Source organism: Rhinolophus sinicus, chromosome 17 (genome assembly GCF_057876585.1).
Source record: "Rhinolophus sinicus isolate RSI-liver-muscle chromosome 17, RSI-T2T, whole genome shotgun sequence".
In the NCBI taxonomy this organism is placed as follows: domain Eukaryota; kingdom Metazoa; phylum Chordata; class Mammalia; order Chiroptera; family Rhinolophidae; genus Rhinolophus; species Rhinolophus sinicus.
In genome coordinates this window covers 53,409,564-53,416,230 of record NC_142517.1, presented here as the reverse complement: position 1 = coordinate 53,416,230, position 6,667 = coordinate 53,409,564, and positions in this window count along the sequence as shown.

The window sequence follows — 6,667 nt, the reverse complement described above, 5'->3', positions numbered from 1 at the left end:
AATGAAAAGAACAAAAAGAAAGCTGGGTAGCAATATGTATACCAAAAGTAAACTTTAAAACAAAGGCTGTAACGAAGGACAAAGAAGGACCCAGTAATCCCACTTCTGAGTATTTATCTGAGGAAACCCAAACACTACTTTGAAGGGACATGTGCATCCATATGTTCATTGGAGCATTATTTACACTAGCCAAGATGTGGAGGCAGCCTGGGTGTCTGTCCACAGGTGGTATATATATACAATGGAATAAAGAGCAGGCAGTACATATATACAACGGACTATTGCTTGGCCATGGAAGGGAATGGGTTCTTGCCATCTGTGGCAACATGGATGGAGTTGGAGGATGTTGGGCTGAGTGGAGTGTCAGACAGAGAAAGACAGATGCAATGTGATTTTGCTCATATGTGGTATCTAAAGAACAAAATAGACAAACAAAACAGAAACAGACTCATAGATACAGAGAACATTTTGATGATTGCCAAATGGGAGGGGCGTTGGGGAATGGGTGAAAGGGGGAAGGAATTAAGAAGAACAAATTGGTTGTTATAAAGTAGTCATGGGGATATAGGGTATAGTATAAGGAATGTAGTCAATAATATTCTAATAACTATGTATGGTGTCAGATGAGTACTAGAGTTGTTGGGATGATAGATGGGAGAGGGTTGGGAGGCAGGGTGAAAAAGGTGAAGAGATTAAAAAGTTAAAATTGATAGTTACAAAATAGTCATGGGGATGTGAAGTAAAGCACAAGGAATATAGACAATAATATGGTAATAACTATGTATAGTGCCAGGTGGGTACTAGACTAGTCAGGGGGATCACTTCTTAAATTATATAAATGTCTAACCACTATGCTGTACACCTGAAATTAATAATATTGACTGTCAACTATTATTACAATTTTTAAAAAGTTGAAGGGGAATAAAAGGTCCAAATTTCCAGGTATAAAGCAAATAGTCATGGGGATGTGATGTACAGCATAGGGAATAGAGTCAATAATACAGTGAAAGAGTGGTACAGTGTCAGATGGTTGCTGGACCTATCATGGTGATCACTTCTTTAGGTACATAAATGTTGAATAACTATGGTGTATCCCTGAAACTAAGATAATATTGTATGTTAGCTGTATTTTAATAAAAATCTTTTAAAAAATAAAATACATTGAAAAAAAGAAAATAACCATATATATTTTTTTAACTGTGAGAAGAGTGGTATTGTTATACATTTTTGCAAATCTCTGTAAGTCTGATTTAATAGACAGCAGCTGGATACTCATACTTGCTTCTAAATTTAATATGTTATAATATTGGGCATCATGTAGACTCTGGAAAACTCCACTCTTATAAAATAATGAGTGAAAAAGGAAGTAACATCTTAATATTATTGTAAAATGGTTTTAACCTTGACTACCCCTTGAAAATGTCTCAGGGATCTCCCGGAGGTCCCAGGACCATACTTTGAGACTTCCATTCTAGAGAATCTGTATAACTCCTTCCAAATCAGTCAACCTCAGACCTCACCAGCAAATTTGGCACAATATTACTGAAATATAGGGCAATTACTACAGTTTCTAGAGGAAGTCATCCCTTTTTACCACCCGCAAATTACACAGCACTGCCAGCAGTTTTATAGACCAATGATTAGAATGCCAGTTTTGAAAGTTTACTAACCTCGCATTGTAGACCACATTTCCTCAACCTCAGCATTATCAATATTTTGGGTTGAACAATTCTTTATTGTGTGGACTCTCTTATGCATTGTAGGATGTTTAGATGCATCCTTGGCCTCTATCCACTAGATGTCAATCCCTCTTCCCCATTGGGACAACAAAACATATCTCCACACATCACCAAACATTCCCTGGAAGGCAAAATGATGCCTATTTAAGAAATACTGCTGTAGATGAAGGAAAACAATGAAAGGTGAGGATAGGAGACAAGATTTATGGCTCTGACTTGGTCATTTGTGCGCATAGTCGTGCCTTTAACTGGAGTAGGGAATAAAGGGGGGAAAACAATGAATTTAAGTTTGTGGGGTTGATTTTGAAATATCCAAGAGCTCTCTCTGCATGGTTAGAACATGGATAGAGTTATCAGAGGAACCAAAAGCCTAGAAGCAGAGTTTCTCTAGGATCACACTATAACTCTGAGAGAAGGTCATGGAATGGGATATCAGAAAGAAATTCTTTTCATTTGTTTATTATGTTCCAGGCACTTCATGAGCTCTCTTATAAACATCTATTATTCTAGCTAGTGTGACCTTTTTACTGATGAGAAATTCGATTGAGAGAAGTTGAGTAACTGTTCAAAGCAAAAGAAAAAAATAACAACAAAAAAAAACAAATATAAAACCTCTAAATGGCTAAGTTTGGTCTGCCTCTAGAGTCTGAAGGTTTTCTAGAACCATTTACCTCTCTCTCTCTCTCTCTCTCTCTCTCTCTCTCTCTCTCTCTGTCCCCTCTCTCTCTTCCTCTCCTTCCCTCCCTCCCTTTAATTACTCAAATATAAATGGCTACTATATACCAGGTATACACTAGACTAAAGAATAAATACTGTCTTTACCCCTTATGGATCTTTCAATCTAATAGCAGAGATAGAAAATTAAACAAGCAATAACAAAATGTGTTAGTAGTTATTATTTAAAAAATCACAGTGCCACAGGATGAGAAGCCTATTAATTCCAGTCTCATCTTGAAAGGGGAGATCACAAAAGGCTTTCAACAGGAGGTGACATTGAAACTAAGATCTTACTGATGAGTAACAATTAGAAAAAGAGAAAGGGAAGAAATATTCTAGTCTGAGGGAATACTATGTGTAAAAGATGCCTCTGTCAATTTCTTGCTGTTCTTAAGTCTAAATTCCTTAATTTTCTTTAATCTTCAATACCAATGATATTTTTATCAGTTGGTTAACATATAATTTCATTAAACCACATAAATATGTGGTTGTATTTATTGAAAGTACCTTTCTCTAAATTTTATTTAAATTTTACCAGAAGAGGCATTGTGGCATGGTAAAGCTTTGAAACCTAGATTCAAATCCCAGATTTGTTAACTTTCTAGGAGAGAGACATTCAGTAAAGCATTTCCCTGCTGAATTTTCTTTTTCTTTTCATTTTTTTTTATTTGTAAAATGATAACGGGCTATTGTAAAGAGCATGTAAAATAATATGGATGGAGATACTTGTGTAAATGTAGGCTCTTATTAATAACTGGATTATTATTCTGCCAGGTCAAAGGATCAATATGAGTACAGTCATGAAATGTGAGCACAGAAGGCATGTTTAAGAAAAAACAACTATTAGCTGGAGCCTTGAGATTTAATGCAAGAAGAGACTGAAAAACAAGTTTAAGCAATATGGTGGTGGGTCTTAAATACCAAAAGAAGGAGCTTACTGAATTTAATAGGTAATTCATCCCATGAAGATAGATTATTACTCTTCATTGCTTGACACCAGAGCAAGAGCCAGTATTCTCTGGGGAACTTTATAGCATCTGGCAAATCTAAGAAGCTTTTATGAGTAACAACATATAGGCTATCATTGTCAAAACTGATTCAGAAGCAGTTTAAATATTTATTAAATTTCCAAGTATGCCTGGTTTGACGTTGGGCTCCAGAAAGTTGTTTACAGATGCAATAACATTTCTGAGGCATAGAAAGAGAAATATAAATATAACGCTAAATTTAGACATATTTTAGGATTTTCCAGACTATGGTATGCAGTTGTTCAGCCAAGAAGCTTGTGTGTATATGGGCAAGGTGAAATGGTCACAACAACCAGAGAGATGCCTCATGGACCAAGAATGTGGTAAATTTGCACTGATGTAGCACAGGACTCTGAGATGAACACTGCCTTTCCTTCTTGAGAAAGCAACTATTAGTCAAGAGTATTCGGAGAGAGGACTCCTAGAGGCCATTGAGTGCTCTAATCTGAGACACAAATAGAGGACCTTACTGAGACGAACTCTTGAAAAAATGTACAGTCCAGGAAGGGGACATTGCCCAAGATTCTGGAGTTCTAAGAGATCTTCTTGAGGAGACCAGGAAGAAAGCCAGTGTTATATCAAGACCCTGGATCGTAGAGGTAGAAAACCTGGTTCTGAGGCCCTGCTAGGAACTATTAGCTGAAATCTTTTACAAATCACTTCACCACCCTGAGGCTCATTTTCATTATCTGTAGAATGGAATAAAGTTAGAACCTCATTCATAAAGTTGTTGTGAAAAAGAAATAATATGTCTTAACACGTTGTGTACGGCAGGGTTTAAATCCCTCATGAAGATTCTCGTGATCCGTACGCAACGTGTTAAAAGACTTCTATGCATTTTAGGTATTATACAAAATATAATGCATAAAATATAAGTTGCAGACCAGAGAACTCAATAAAAAATGTTTTTAAAAACAGGAAGTTATTAATTTTGTTTTAACATTTTAATAGTATATATTTGTGGTATTTGGATCACACTGGTTTTTTAGGCTCTTAAGCTACCCAAATTTTATTTTAAATATCTATAGTTCCTTTCTAATAAAATTAAAAGAAAATTACCATTTGAAAATTAAGTATTCAAATAAAAACATAATTTAATAATTAGAAAAAAAAAGAGCTTGAATTGATGACCTAACAGTACAGATTAAGCCAAACACAGGGTTAGAAATGCCCAACATATATACATGCAGTTCTTGAACAAACTGTGGTTTAGAATTTAAGATTCTCTTCCTAATGAGAGAAGGGAAGAGCCTAGAGTTCAGAACGTATATAAAATTAACTTTGAGAGAATTTCGCAGTCCAGGTGCATACATTCATTGCTGTACCTCTTTCACTGTGAAATGAGTTTCTGGGACAGTCAGAATATGGGGCCATACATTTTCTGTCTAGTAGCTAAATGTCTGGCAGTAGATCTTCTTGGACAAATGGTACAAGACATTTACTAAAGTTTTACATACATTGTCAAACTGCTCATTAGAAAGTTTTTATTATCTTGAATTCTCATTAGTAGGGCAAGAGAATGTCCATTTCCTCACTGCAATGCCAACATGGGATATTAAAAAGTTTTCTTTAAATTTTAAAGATCTACCAGAGTATAAACAGTATCTTACTATTATGTTTTGTATTTCTTTGAAAATAAATAAATGCATTTTTTGTACTAAGAATTTTGCTCAATATTACAAATGCAACTATTTGGTCAGTGAGTATTCATGGTTTCATTTATAAGATATTTACAAACCTTTCTTCAGTCCCTTGTAAATGATGTGAAAGTGTCTTTTTTTCACGCATCCTGAGTATTATATTTTTCAACTTTCACCTCAAATTTTAAAAATAAAATCTTATAAGAAAAAAATTGTTTAATGTCTTTCATTTTAGGTATTTGAATAAAATTTAGCTAAACCTTTCTAACAATTAACTTACAGAAACAAAAAGGGAGAGCATTAGACTATCTGCAGGATGAATTAATGTCTGGAGTGGGTAAGATAAAAGTAAAGATAGATGGGAAGTTCAAGTTGGATTTAAAAGCCAGAACTCTTTTTAAACCAAGATACAGATCACATAGTAATATAAGAAGTAGATTTAAGGAAATATAAAAGCAGAATTTAAAAACAATAAAACTGACCATACACAACTCATTTCATGTGCCCAATGACCAAAGAAAGGTACAATATTCCAGTAGTAGATTGCAGGACCTTTATTTCATGATCTGGTGCCTTGTCACTTTCCATCTTACATTTAGCCCTTGATCTCATTTACATCTTGTGGCCTGCCTTCTGCCCTTTGAACTTGGCATAGACACTTGGATTCCTTGGCTTGGGATTTTGTTGAACACGGAAGACTTTGACTCATACTAACCTTTCCAAATCATTGTTCTTGAATCCCCTGGGTAATATCTTTTCGGTCACAACCTTGCCCTTATTTCAGATCACAATGTTGAGGTGCAATACTCTCACCGGAGTGCTGGCAAGGCCATGTTTGGATAGTTTAGGTAAAAGAGGCATCGTGTTTCCCCCAAAATAAGACCTGGCCGGACAGTCAGCTCTAATATGTCTTTTGGAGCAAAACTTAATATAAGACCGGGTATTATATTATATTATATTATATTATATTATATTATATTAAAGACCCGGTCTTATATTATAGTAAAATTAATTTACATTAATTTTTGCTCCAAAAGACACATTAGAGCTGATTGTCTGGCTAGGTCTTATTTTCGGAGGAACACGGTAGTGATGGGTAAATATAGCCTTGTGGACAGAACAGATTGTCTGAGCCCTGCATCTTTTTCTCAGTAGTATTCATACATATAGATAAAATAACTCTTAATAATAATTATTATCTCTTATAATGCCCAAATATGACTCTGGGTCTTTATTACATGCTATTCTGAATGCAAACAAAGGCCTTCAAACACCCATTTATTCAACTAGCTCCTTCAAGATATTACCAGATGTGACTATTACCTCCTTTATGATGTCTGCCTTAGTTCACCCAGTCTGTTAGTTGTTTTGTTCTTTGCCCTTCTACAGCTATTTGAAGGGCCAGGTTGTTTTGTAATGTTTCCAATTAAACACACATCTCCACAGCCATACTATGAATGACCTCTGCTTCACCAAATCTAGCAAACTGCCCTGCACACAGAAAGCCCTGCATATATCCTTCCTAAATAAGTGTTTAGTGACA